Genomic DNA, 15452 nt, shown 5'->3' with positions numbered 1-15452 from the left:
ATTGTTTCTGACAGGGGTCCACAATTCATTGCACAATTTTGGAAGTCGTTTTGTGCTTCATTAAAGATGAAATTATCATTAACCTCCGGCTATCATCCACAATCCAATGGACAGACTGAGCGAGTTAACCAATCTCTTAAACAATATTTGCGTTTGTACTCGGCCAAACTCCAAAATGACTGGTCTGAGTTTCTTCCATTGGCGGAGTTTGCTTATAATAATGCCTGTCATTCCTCCACCAATGTGTCTCCATTTTTTGCAGTTTTTGGTTTTCACCCCAGAGCTAATTCATTTTTTCAACATTCTTCTGTCTCCTCTCTGGCCCTGACCTCTCATCTTAAATTTATTTGGAAAAAAGTGCACCTGGCTCTCAGAAAAGCAGCTTTTCGGGAAAAAAAATTTTCTGACAGACTCCGGCGGCCGTGCACTTTTAAAGTAGGAGACAGGGTGTGGTTGTCGACTCGCAACATTAAACTTCGACAAACCTCTGCCAGATTGGGTCCTAGATTTATTGGACCATTTCTCATTATCAAAAAAGTCAATCCAGTTGCTTTCCGGTTACGTTTACCAAAAACTTTACGGATCGGAAATACCTTCCATTGCTCATTGCTTAAACCATATGTTTCGTCCAGCAGATTTCCTCGTGGAGGGTTCAGGGGAGATCACCAGTTTATGTACAGGGTCAGCAGGAGTTCTTGGTGGAGAAGGTTCTCGATTCCAAGTTGTCCCGGGGTCGGCTTTATTTTTTGGTGCATTGGAAGGGTTATGGTCCAGAGGAAAGGTCTTGGGTCCTGGATAAAGATCTCCATGCCCCGAGGCTCAAGAGGGCATTTTTTCGAGAATTTCCTCGGAAACCTGACTTTAGGGGTTCCTTGACCCCTCCTCAAGGGGGGGGTACTGTTAGGCGCCGGGGTCCGATCAGCGGTGCGGCCCGGCGCCTAGCAACCAGGGACGCCGGGCGCGTGCAGCCGCCGGCTCCCTGGCAACGCTGACGCCGGGCGCACGCAGCCGCCCGGACCTTAGCAACGGGGACGCCACGTTCGGGCCGCGTTCCCCGTTGCTGGGTCTTCTGTAATTAATCATCATGTGCTGGCCGTGCAGCATGCAAGCTGCACGGCATTACTATTAATTACCCAGTCTGGCTCCTGATTGGGGAGCCCACAGTTATAGGCTCCCTTTGGACTTCCCACAGACGCCGGTGATAGCTTCCTGTTTGCCTGAGTCTGCTACAGAGAGTTCCCAGTCCCGGTCCATTCGGTTGTTCCTGTCCTCAGAGATCCTGTACTCGGAAGTTACCATCTGTTCCTGGAGTCTGACCGAGCACCTTTAACATCTGGTGGTGTTCGTGAGTCGCGGCGCAGCCGTGTGTTGCGGCTTGTCCGCTACAGTTTATTATTTTGTTTATATTGTGTTCTGGAGCTTTGCGGAGGATTCCGCTTCCACAAGATCCACTCTGGTGTCCAGCGGTGCCGGATAGGAGTGTCGGATCAGTGGATCTTTGGTTGTCCTTTTCCCTGGCGGCTAGTCCGCGCATACCTTTTGATTTAGTTTAGTTAGCTTGTAATCCCTGGCTTGGTTGCTTAGTCAGAGGGCCCCTTGTTATCACCCTGTCTCGGACTTCCCCTTGTCTCCCATTAAGACCTGCGGGGGCATCGGGGTTGGGCAGACATAATCCGCCCTTCGAACGCGGCTGCCATGGGCTCAAGCAACCATAGTCTCGCAGGGGATTTCTGATAACACGGGCGAGACAACGGAGTTAGGGCGCCAGGGGTTACTAGGCTCTCCAGCTCCCACAACCAGCATATTGTTCCTGTACTCAGATCCCTGCCATAAGATCTTCTCCGGTCTGGAGTACAGGAATCATAACAAATATAGTGCTCCAGCACATTAATAGATGTCCCGTGGACTAACGCATTTCTCCACACTACGTGTACTGTAGTTTCAGCAGGTGATTGCAGGTAGCGTTAGATCTCAGGAATAAATAATGAGCCCAATTCACCATTGAGTGAATGACAATTACTCAGCTATTCAGGCTGACGTGTTATTTCTCTTTCACTTCACATCATGATTAAAATCAACAGAAAAAAAAATGGATAACCTTTTAGAATGTTTGTTTTATGTTCAAGAAACCTGTTTTTCGGTGACCTGGCGGCCCTACCCACATACTGTATGTGGCAGCCGCATACCATGCATACAGACACCCATCCAGGAAGCATAGAGCAGCCCGTCTCCCAGCAAGAGCCGCTTGCTAAATTTGGGTGAATTTTTTTTTACGGTGCAAATTTAGGCATAAAATATAGATCACATCCAAAATGAAAATGTATATTGTCATAAACAGAGCATTGTCCCGATGACAGGTGAGTTTGGAATTTCTCCATTGTCCCTCCTGATCTCCTTCTGGCATCCGGCCCGTAGATCTGATTCTATTCCTGATCAGTTCTGTACCAGCAATGGAAGTACACACAGGGGCGTATATATGTCCAAGAGGGCCTGCGTGTGGTGCATGTCACAAGCCACTCCCTCCTCCTCGGAGGCGCTATCTTCAGTACAGTGTCAGAGTTTTTGCTTTCAGTGTGCAGAGCCATCTTTCCAAAGATGTCACTGGGAAATGAAAACGGAGGAGGAGGGACCTGCTTGTTGCCACACAAAGTAAGTATAATCTGGGTACAGGGTGTCCCCCCTAGAACCATGGGCCTGTGTGCACTGCATACCATAGGGAGTAGCCTGGAGAGGAGAAGCTTCTGTGCACTTTTGTCTGTGGGGCCAGGCTGTGACATCATTATGCCCCACCCCTATCAGGCTAAATGCTGCAATTCGTGCGTCCGTGGTGAAGGGGTGGGGCTAAATGACCCACCCACTCTACTTAGCTCCATGATTCCAGTAATTGTTTCCCTGTTCTATCCGCTTCATTAGGAAGCTGGAAGAGCACTCACTCTTCTGGGGGTGCGGGGGTCTACCCATAAAATCGGTAGTCTCCCGCAACTTCCTGGAGACCAGGTAAGTATGCTGCACACCCTGCACCCATTACAGATATGCCTATGAGTACAGAAGTAGGGCGTGTCTGAGATTACAACGTTGAACACATATTTATATCATTATAAGTGACACAAGAGAACGAATGTGAAAGTGACTGAGTGTTTTAGGTTTCTTATATCTACAGCTCTCTGTGAAGTGTCTCGCCCATTACTTATACTATTCAGGTTCTGACTTCTGGCGACGCTGCTCACCTGCTCAGCAGAATAATGTATAGAAGGTGAGTAAAAGGCTGATATTTACTAACCACAGACAGATTTACTGCATCAAAAGATTGTCATTTGCTAGAAAATACCTTTTTACGCTTTAATAACTTTGATATTAATTACTACACCTGGGATAATATGTAGGGTGCTGGATACATGGATGGTTTTACCATTGGATGAAGCAAGATGGTTCAGGGGCACTTAAAACACTGAATGAGAGACATAGGGGGTAATTCAGACCTGATTGCTGTTGTGCGTTTTCAGATCTGAACTGCGCATGCGTATGCACCGCTTTGCCCCGGCGTGTCGCACAACAGCATCGGGCACCGGTGCCAAGCAATGGAATGGTGAGAAAAAAATGATCGGACAGGCGATCGCAAGGTGAATGACAGGAAGTGGCCGTTTGTGGCTGGCAACTGACCGTTTTACTGGAGTGTCCGGAAAAACGCAGGAGGGACCAGGCGTTTTCAGGGAGGGTGTCTGACCTCAGCTCTGGCCCCGATCAGGAGGATACAATCGCAGCGGCTGAGTCAGTCCTGGGTTGTGCAGAGACTGCAGAAACTGATATTTGCGCAGGTCTCCTACAAAAGCGAATGCACCCCTGCACACACCATATACCCTCCCCCTGTAGGTGGCGACAATCTGATCGCGGGGCTGCAAAAAACACACCCTAGCGGTCAGGTCTGAAGTACTCCCGTAATGTGACTCAGTGCTTTTAATTTCACTGTGGCACCCCCATGCTTATCACTGCTGACATGGAGCCCTGGAGAGAGATAAAGTAACAGTATTGTAAATGTTATTCCTCTATTAACTAACGCTAACAGCAGTATCGCTAGATGTCTACTGGTAGCAGAGTCAGGAGGAAGCATTTTATGTTTTTCAGACAATGGGGGAGATGTATCAACACTCGGAGGGAGAAAGTGGAGAGAGGTAAAGTACTAACCAATCATCTTCTAACTGCCATGTCACAGTGAGGAGATGATTGGTTTATACTTTACAATCCCTCCAATATTTGACACATCTCCCCCTGGAAATGAAGTGCTGGACTGTGGCATTGTAGATTCATTTTCAGTGTATTACAGACATGGAAGAGCAGCTTCACAAGACAATAACTGCCAGTTGCTACCCTTCCATGGGGTAGGTATACTAAGCCTTGGAGAGTGCTAAAGTGGAGAGAGATAAAGTACCAGCCAATCAGTTCCTAACTGCCATGTTACAGGTTGAGTTTAAAAAAATGACAGTTAGGAGCTGATTGGTTGGTAAGTTTAGCTCTCTCTACTTTATCACTCTCCAAGGTGATCGCAGCAGCAAAAATTTTCTCTAATGGGCAAAACCATGTGCAGTGCAGGGGGGGCAGCTGTAACATGTGCAGAGAGAGTTAGATTTGGGTGGGGTGTGTTCAAACTGAAATCTAAACTGCAGTGTAAAAATAAATCCACAAAAAGCAGAAAATATCAATATCACCAGCGCTGAAGTAACAATCTAATGGGCTTTGTATTGAACCACTGTAGTATCCTTCTCCAGTGTTAATCTCTGGTTCCCTTACACATGTAGCAGTGTGGCTCGGGGAAAATAGAGAAATAGGTACATAGTGTAGTTCATTAAAAACATTTAATAACACCACACAATATGAATATAAAAATTAGAGATGTGCGGCTGGCACTTTACGTGTTTTGCGTTTTGGTTTTGGTTCTAATTCCACTTTTGTGTTTTGGTTTTGGCTTGGTTTTGCCAAAACCACCCTTTCGGGTTTTGGTTTTGGATCTGGATGATTTTTTTTTAAAAAACATAAAAACATCTAAAATCACAGAATTTGGGGGTAATTTCGCTCCTACGGTATTATTAACCTCAATAACATTAATTTCCACTCATTTCCAGTCTATTCTGAACACCTCACAATATTGTTTTTAGGCCTAAAAGTTGCACCGAGGTGGCTGTATGACTAAGCTAAGCGACACAAGTGTGCGGCACATACACCTGGCCCATCTAGGAGTGGCACTGCAGTTACAGACAGGGTGGCACTTAAAAAAACTAGTCCCCAAACAGCACATGATGCAAAGAAAAATGAAAGAAAAAAGAGGTGCAAGATGGAATTGTCCTTGGGCCCTCCCACCCACCCTTATGTTGTATAAACAGGACATGCACACTTTAACAAACCCATCATTTCAGCGACAGGGTCTGCCACACGACTGTGGCTGAAATGACTGGTTTGTTTGGGCCCCCACCAAAAAAGAAGCAATCAATCTCCCCTTGCACAAACTGGCTCTACAGAGGCAAGATGTCGACCTCATCCTCATCCTCCGATTCCTCACCCCTTTCACTGTGTACATCCTCGTCCTCACAGAGTATTAATTCATCCCCATTGGAATCCACCATCACAGGTCCCTGTGTACTTTCTTGAGGCAATTGCTGGTAAAGGTCTTCCCGGAGGAATTTATAATTAATTTTGATGAACATCATCTTCTCCACATTTAGTGGAAGTAACCTCCTACGCCGATCGCTGACAAGGTTACCGGCTGCACTAAACACTCTTTCGGAGTACACACTGGAGGGGGGGCAACTTAGGTAAAATAAAGCCAGTTTGTGCAAGGGCCTCCAAATTGCCTCTTTTTCCTGCCAGTATACTTTTTCCTGCAAGTAGGACTGTGTAACATGCCTACTTGGATGCTGTCACTCATATAATCCTCCACCATTCTTTCAATGGTGACAGAATCATATGCAGTGACAGTAGACATGTCAGTAATCGTTGGCAGATCCTTCAGTCCGGGCCAGATGTCAGCTTTCGCTCCTGACTGCCCTGCATCACCGCCAGCGGGTGGGCTAGGAAATCTTATCCTTTTCCCTGCAGCCCCAGTGGCGGGAGAAATTGAAGGAGGAGCTGTTGACGGGTCACGTTCCGCTTGAGTTGACAATTTACTAACCAGCAGGTCTTTGCACCTCTGCACACTTGTGTCTGCTGGAAAGAAAGATACAACGTAGGCTTTAAACCTAGGATCGAGCACGGTGGCTAAAATGTAGTGCTCTGATTTTAACAGATTGCCAGGATTCAAGGCTGGTCAAAGTGAATGAAGGGCTCCATCCACAAGTCCCACATACTTTGCAGAATCACTCCATCTTAGCTCCTCCTTCAATTTCTCCAGCTGCTTCTGCAAAGGCCTGATGAGGGGAATAACCTGACTCAAGCTGGCAGTGTCTGAACTGACTTCACGTGTGGCAAGTTCGAAGGGTTGGAGAACCTTGCACAAGATGGAAATCATTCTCCACTGCGCTTGAGTCAGGTGTATTACCCCTCCTTTGCCTATATCGTAGGCAGATGTACAGGCTTGAATGGCCTTTTGTTGCTCCTACATCCTCTGAAGCATATAGAGTGTTGAATTCCACCTCGTTACCACCTCTTGCTTCAGTTGATGGTGGGGCAGGTTCAGGAGTGTTTGCTGGTGCTCCAGTCTTTGGCACGCAGTGGCAAAATGCCGAAAGTAGCCCGCAATTTTTCGGGCCACCGACAGCATCTCCTGCACACCCCTGTCATTTTTCAAAAAATTCTGCACCACCAAATTAATTGTATGTGCAAAACATGGGACATGCTGGAATTTGCCTAGATGTAATGCACGCACAATATTGGTGGCGTTGTCCGATATCACAAATCCCCAGGAGAGTCCAATTGGGGTAAGCCATTCTGCGATGATGTTCCTCAGTTTCCGTAAGAGGTTGTCAGCTGTGTGCCTCTTAAGGAAAGCGGTGATACATAGCGTAGCCTGCCTAGGAACGAGTTGGCGTTTGCGAGATGCTGCTACTGGTGCCGCTGCTGTTGTTGCTGCGGGAGGCCATACATCTACCCAGTGGGCTGTTACAGTCATAGAGTCCTTAGTCTGCCCTGTTCCACTTGTCCACATGTCCGTGGTCAAGTGGACACTGGATACAACCGCATTTTGTAGGACACTGGTGACTCTTATTCTGACGTCTGTGTACATTCTCGGCATCGCCTGCCTAGAGAAGTGGAAGCTAGATGGGATTTGATACCGGGGACACAGTACCTCAAACAATTCTCTAAGTCCCACTGAACTAATGGCGGATACCGGACGCACGTCTAACACCAACATAGATGTCAAGGCCTCAGTTATCCGCTTTGCAAAAGGATGACTGCTGTCATATTTCATCTTCCTCACAAAGGACTGTTGGACAGTCAATTGCTTACTGGAAGTAGTACAAGTGGTCTTCCGACTTCCCCTCTGGGATGACGATCCACTCCCAGCAGCAACAACAGCAGCGGCAGCAACAGCAGGCGTAACACTCAAGGATCCTACGGAGGAATCCCGGTTAGGAGAGGGCTCCTCAGTATTGACAGTGACTTGGCCTGCAGGACTACTGACGTTCCTGACTGAGGAGGAAGTTGACGTTGAGGGAGTTGGTGGTGTGGCTTTTCAGGAGCTTGGGTACAGGAGGAAGAAGGGATTTAGGTGTCAGTGGACTGCTTACGCTCTTGCCCAAAGTTTCACAACTTGACACTGACTTCTGATGAATGCACAGCAGGTGACGTATAAGGGTGGATGTTCCTAGGTGGTTAACATCCTTACCCCTACTTATTACAGATTGACAGAGGCAACAGATGGCTTGACACCTGTTGTCCGGATTTGTGCAGAAATAATTCCACACCGAAGAGGTGGCTTTTTTGGTAGTTTGTCCAGGCATCACAATGGGCTTCTTCGTCCCAAGGATAACAGGTGTCTCCCCCGGTGTCTGACTTAAACAAACCACATCACCATCAGAATCCTCATCGTCAACTTCCTCCTCAGCGCGAGCAACACCCATATCCTCATCCGGGTGTACTTCAACAGTGACATCTTCAATTTGAATATCAGGAACTGGACTGTGGGTGTTCCTTCCAGCACTTGCAGGGTGCGTGCAAATGGTGGAAGGAGCCACGTCTTCCCGTCCAGTGTTGGGAAGGTCAGGCATCGCAACTGCCAACACACTTGGACTCTCCTTGTGGATTTGTAATACCATCTCAGAACGCACAGTTCTTTTCTGTGCTCTTTCCAGCTTAACTCTTAAAATTTTTCTAGCTGGAGGATGAGGGCTTCCATCGTCATGTGAAGCTGAACCACTAGCCATGAACATACGCCATGGCCTCAGCCATTCCTTGCCACTGCGTGTCGTAAATGGCATATTGGCAAGTTTACGTTTCTCCTCAGACGATTTACATTTCTTTTTTTGGTTCTTTTTACTGAACTTTGGCTTTTTGGATTTTACATGCCCTCTACTATCACATTGGGCATCGGCCTTGGCAGACGACGTTGATGGCATTTCATCGTCTATGTCATGGCTCGTGGCAGCAGCTTCAGCACTAGGAGGAAGTGGTTCTTCTTGATCTTTACCTATTTTATCCTCATAATTTTTGTTCTCCATTATTTTTTGGGAGTTTTATGAGACAATATGCGGCACAGGAATGACTGATGGACAGGACACTACCACTGGTCTGATGCAGCACAACACAACAACACTGTAAGGGACTTGTGGTTGTTGTTATAATTATTATATGGCAGCAGTGGACATATAGCAGCAGCGTATATCATCACTGGAATGACTGATGAGACAGGACACTAGCACTGGTCTGATGCAGCACTACACAACAACACTGTAAGGGACTTGTGGTTGTTGTTATTATTATTGTTATACGGCAGCAGTGGACATATAGCAACAGCGTATACCACTGTGACTGCCTCGTCACTGGAATGACTGATGAGACAGGACACTACCACTTGTCTGATGCAGCACAACACAGCACCACTTTATACAGCTACACTGGATATATGGCAACAGAGGACACCAACACTGTGACTGATGCAGCACAATACACTGACTACACTGGACTGGACAGCACAACACAGCACCACTTCATACAGCTACACTGGATATATGGCAGCAGAGGACACCAACACTGGGACTGGCTGGACTGATGCAGCACAATACACTGACTACACTGGACTGGACAGCACAACACAGCACCACTTCATACAGCTACACTGGATATATGGCAGCAGAGGACACCAACACTGGGACTGGCTGGACTGATGCAGCACAATACACTGACTACACTGGACTGGACAGCACAACACAGCACCACTTCATACAGCTACACTGGATATATGGCAGCAGAGGACACCAACACTGGGACTGATGCAGCACAATACACTGACTACACTGGACTAGACAGCACAACACAGCACCACTTTATACAGCTACACTGGATATATGGCAGCAGAGGACACCAACACTGTGACTACACTGGACTGGACTGAGCAGCACAACACAGCACAAGACTCACCACCCCACTTTCCCGCCCCCACACAGACACTGAACACTGAGGACACGTTCTCTTAATACACTCTTCAAGACTGGAGTGAAAATGGCCACGACGCGCGGCTCCTTATACGGAATCCAAATCCCGCGAGAATCCGACAGCGGGATGATGACGTTTTGCCGCGTTCGGGTTTCTGAGTCAGGCGGGAAAACCCGAGCCGGGCTCGGAACCGAACTCGGAAGGCAAAGTCCGGTAGGGTTCGGTTCTTTGAGAACTGAACCCGCTCATCTCTAATAAAAATGTACATATATTCAATTAAAAACAATTAGGCATTCAAACATCAATCAAGGAATCCTATATAGACCGAACGGGTGGCAAATTACCAGTGTAGGCAGAACTGGCAACGGACAGTTCTTATAGAGCAGGTTTACAGAAAGGGCTCTCCCCGGGCTGCAGATTCGGGATTCCTCCTGACAAAACAGCTACTGTGTCTTTGTTCTCTCCACCTGAATGAGTATAGGAATCAGCTTGTTGGCATCGACATCTACGGGTTCTGACCCTTACTCGGGTCTTACTCAAGATGAGCCTTTAGAAAAGAATGCCTCTCCATACAAAATGCGCTACTTAAATCCCCCTCCTCCTTCTCCGATTGGTCCCCGCACCTGGATCTCTATACAGCAGAACAAACTACAAGTCCCGCGATCACTTGCGCTGGGACCATATCCGGTTCCGGTCACGTGTTCTCTTTTAGCGTCCCGGTTCTATGGAAACTCAAATGACAGCACTGTCCTTATGTAGCTGAAGTGGAGTCTGCTATAGACTATTGTTTCCCAAACTGGGTTTCATGTTTTACAGATCTCCTGAGTATCACAATTGACGCTAAAAGAGAACACGTGACCGGATCCGGATATGGTTAATTGAATATATGTACATTTTTATATTCATATTATGTGGTGTTATTAAATGTTTTTAATGAACTACACTATGTACCTATTTCTCTATTTTCCCCGAGCCACACTGCTACATGTGTAAGGGAACAAGAGATTAACACTGGAGAAGGATACTACAGTGGTTCAATACAAAGCCCATTAGATTGTTACTTCAGCGCTGGTGATAATGATTTTTTCTGCTTTTTGTGGATTGGTGATTGTGGTAGAGGTGGAGGAAAGCCTCATTAGAATTAATTGATCACCGTAGCTGCTGTGTATGCGCACCGTGTCTCTAATCAATCTTTTCTATACTTTCATAGTGTAAAAATAAAGCAGCCAGTATTTACCCTGCACAGAAACAATATAACCCACCCAAATCTAACTCTCTCTGCACATGTTACATCTGCCCCACCTGCACTGCACATGGTTTTGCTCATTAGAGAATGATTTTGCTGCGCAATCGGGTCTGAAGTAGGCCCTTAGTTCGCTAATTTCACAACATAGAAGAGATAGAGTAGTTGTTGCAGAAGACTTTAGTACCGCCCTAGACTCCCACCTCGATAGGTCCATACATCCCCCCAAACATCAGTGAGTTCTGCATGAGCTAATTAAAATATTTTGCAATTATTTCTCACCCACTATTTTGTCCCTTATGCCTGGCATGTGAAAGAGCCCACTGCTAAAGACTTCACCTTTTACTTGCCGATCCGCAATGTTAATACAAGACTGGATGTGATCTTCTTGGGCGTTGATCCTGCACAATTGATCTTGGTCCTTAGTATCTATCCTAGAACATGGTCAGTTCATTTACCAGTCACTGCTGATATTGAATCTCCATACCCCTGTAATCGTTCTTATACCAGCATCTATACTGAGAGGCTCCTCCTGAACCCTTAACTACAACTACAGCTAGATGCTGATATTTGAAACTACTTCTCCACACCGGCTCTACCATCTCTTTCCCATGCTGTTATGGGATGCACATAAGGCAGTGATCCAGGGTGTCTTCTCTTGATTAAGGTTGCAGACCACACTAGGAAAGCTAATAGACTTCTCAAAATGATGTTTCTTGTTGTTTGGTTAGATAGGTTACATAAAACTTCAGGCTCTGCAGATATAGCTCGCGGCTGCTAAGGGTGAGCTTGGCCTCCTACTTACAGTAAAAACTGAGACTTCTCTGAAATGTCTTAACAAAACCTTGACAGGTTGCTGGTATCCAGATTATAATCTAAACTCTCGCAGGACAAAGTTCTGGTGATTAAATTCAGGTGATTAGTCTCATTAACTCTATTATCACCACCTGCACCCTGGCCTTGGTGCTTTCCCTTGATGCTGGGGAGGTCGTTGATCAGATTAATTGGCCTTTTATAGTACAAAAACTGCATACATTCGGCCTTGATGATAACTTTCTCCAGGCTATCCAGGCCCTATACTCTTCCCCTTCAGCCAGGGTCTTGGTGAAAGGGGTTATATCCTCCCCCTATTACCCTTGATCCTTGCTTTAATTACTGAACCACTAGCAGCTTGGATCCGCCTTGACTCAGATATTAGAGTGGTTATACTTGGTAAGGAGGAATACAAAGTGTACTCCTAACCCTAACTTCTCCTCATACATCTCTTACCACACTTTTCCAGACCCTTGACATATATGGTAGTCTCCGAGGCTATAAAATAAGGAGATTTATGGTAAGAACTTACCTTTTTTAAATCTCTTTCTGCAAGGTACACTGGATTCCACAGGGAATAACATCAGGGTGTAGAGTTGGATCTTGATCCGAGGCACCAACAGGCTAAAAGCTTTAACTGTTTCCAAGCTGCATAGCACCGCCTACTCTATATCCCGCCTCCAGGCACTGGAGCTCAGTTTTGTTAACCACTCCAATGCAGTTGCAGGTAAACGAGACGCCAACCGCTTGTAACCATAGACAACCACATTCTTACTACAGGAGAAGGTACCAGCAGCTAATGCCATACAAACCCAAAGAAGCTAAGTACGTCAGGGTGGGCGCCCTGTGGAATCCAGTGTACCTCGCAGAAAGAGATTTAACAAAGGTAAGTTCTTACCATAAATCTCCTTTTCTGCAGCGGGGTACACTTGGCTCCACAGGGAATAACATCGGGCATGTCCTAAAGCAGTTCCTCATTGGAGGGGACACACTGTAGCGGGCACAAGAACCCGGCGTCCAAAGGAAGCATCCTGGGAGGTGGAAGTATCGAAGGCATAGAACCTTATGAACATGTTCACTGAGGACCACGTAGCCGCCTTGCACAATTGTTCCAGGGTCGCACCACGGCGGACCACCCAAGACCAAGTAGTTTGCCTATCCTGATCCAGTAATCCTGTGTCTTGGTGTCCACTGGTCTGTAGTCGGAATTCTGCCCTCCGGTCCAGAGAGCCAGTGTCTGCAGCTTTCGGGTTCTTGTCCATCTGCCAGTATTCATACCGGTTTTGTGAGTAGTGGCTCTGCCGCATCCCTCGGCGTAGGCCGCAGCGTCTTGTTATAATTGTTTTGGAGTTTCTGCAGAGGGTTCTACGTTGACTGTCCTCGCCAGTATACGACAGTCTCGTGTAGGTGTGTGGACAGCATTTGCCTTTGTTGTTGTTAGTCTTGGCGGCTGTGCCGCACATAATTTCATTTAGTTCTGTAGCACCCCTAACCTTGTATTTCTGTCTTTAGTTAGAGGTCCCCTTGTTCTCTCTCGTCTCGGGTTACGCCTTGTCTCCAACTAAGACCGGGGGGCATCGGAGTTGGGCAGACATAATCCGCCCTTCAAACGCGGCTGCCGTGGGCCCAAGCAAACATAGTCTCGCAGGCATAGACTGACCACGAGGGTGAGACAACGGAGTCAGGGGTTCTGTAAGGGTTGCTGCCGAGCTCCGTATCTACTGCAGCATTAAGTTCCTGTACTCGGGGCTTGTCCACCCTCTTCCCAGAGTACCGAGTACAGTGAACGTAACAATAGGTGTTTTTTTTTAAATATGTTATACAAGCAATGTAACATTTCTTACACAAATAGTGTTAGGAGATACAAAATATACAACTAACTGCAAAAAATGTTATGATATGAAAGTTGGCACACCATTTCTTTGCAGTGGAATAAGAAGGGTACTTGTCACGTCATGATTGCATCATACACTCATAGATTTAGTAACATAGTAACATCGTTTTTTGAGGCTGAAAAAAGACAATTTGTCCATCAAGTTCAACCTACTGTATTAGTAGGAGCTCATTAATTCTAACTTTGGTGAATGTTTAACCGTTATGTCCATTCCTCTTTTTTTTATATATAGTTATTTTATTATTAAAGTGCATGATTTATCCACCATAACCCTGAATATCCTTATCCATTAGGAATTTATCTAGCCCATTGTTAAAAGTAGTAGCCGAGTCTGCCATTACTACTTTCTCAGTCAGGGAATTCCAAGTACGTATTGTCCTTACTGTGCAGAAACCTTTCTGTCTCAGAATGCTAAATCTCTTCTCCTCTAACCTAAGTGGGTGCCCCGTGTCCTTTGTGGTGATTTTACCAAAAACAAATCCCCCGCTAGCTCTGTGTATTGACCCCTTATATATTTGTAAATGTTAATCATGTCCCCTCTTAGTCTCCTTTTTTCCCAGTGTAAACATGCCTAGCCTATCAAGCCTTTCCTCGTATTCTAGCGTCTCCATCCCCTTAATCAATTTGGTTGCCCGTCTTTGAACCATTTCTAGTTCCAAGATATCCTTTTTGTAGTATGGTGCCCATAGTTGTGCGCAGTATTCAAGATGTGGCCTCACCAGTGATTTGTACAATGGGAGTATAACACTCTCATCCCTTGCATCAATTCCACGTTTTATGCATGCTAATATCTTATTTGCCTTTTTTGCTGCACTCCTACTTTGGGTGCTGCTGCTCAGTTTGTTATCAATGTGAACACCTAAATCGTTTTCCAGTACAGAATCGCCTAGTTTCTCCCCATTTAGTATGTAGGTAGTATTTCTGTTCTTGCTACCAAAGTGTATTACCTTACATTTGTCTATGTTGAACCGCATTCTCCATTTTGCTGCCCAGGTTTCTAATCTAAATAAGTCCTTTGCAGTTTTATTCTGCAGGAACAGACACTTCATGACAGCACGAAGATCCACACTCAAAAATTCAGCACTTTGCATTGACATGGTTCATTTTAGGATGTTACACAACTGCAAAAATAAGTGCTATTAGTCTGATAATTGACGTTTAACAACAAAAAAAGATGCTCTCTCTAGCTGCAGTGACAGAATAATGATACAATTAGAGGAACTGGGTTATGCGCAGAACTTATGAGCGCCCCCTCGTAAATTTATAACTAATGTGTAATTGAATTACCATGTAACACTTAGGGAGCTGTGTATATTATATAACTTATAGATTTATACTCACACAACTGATTTCTTGGGAGAAATAACATAAGCATATTTAACTAGTCAATGGGAATATTTTGGTTTTACTCTCACAATTCTTTTCCCTTATTTCACATCTTTGCAGAGATCTTTGTGTCTGTATGGTTCTAGATATTTTGCTGGTTTTGTCTTTAATTTATCAGTATTTAACAGAACAATAATTAGGATTTTGTGCACCACCCCGACATGACCTGTTTTCTTTTATTTTCTTTGTATTCAAGTTTATTGGTTGTCGTTGGCAGTGCCCCAATGATAGATGACTGTAATGTCATAATTAGTATATACCTGTGAAAAGCCCACTCCTTTCTTTCATACAAAGTTTTAAATCTACGTGGTAATAGTACATACTTTGGGTCATACAGCTCTAACCGTGTGGAGTTTGTATATTCTCCCCGTACTTGCGTGGGTTTCCTCCAGGTACTCCGGTTTCCTCCCACAATCCAAAAATATACTGGTAGGTTAATTGGCTCCCAACAAAAATTAATGACCAGCCAGACAGACAGCGTGGAAAGAGAAACTTTCTGCAGCTGCAACTCTCAGAGGGACCAGAAGGTCCCTCTGC

Source organism: Pseudophryne corroboree, chromosome 7 (assembly GCF_028390025.1).
Source record: "Pseudophryne corroboree isolate aPseCor3 chromosome 7, aPseCor3.hap2, whole genome shotgun sequence".
Lineage (NCBI taxonomy): Eukaryota > Metazoa > Chordata > Amphibia > Anura > Myobatrachidae > Pseudophryne > Pseudophryne corroboree.
This window is presented reverse-complemented; position numbering follows the sequence as displayed.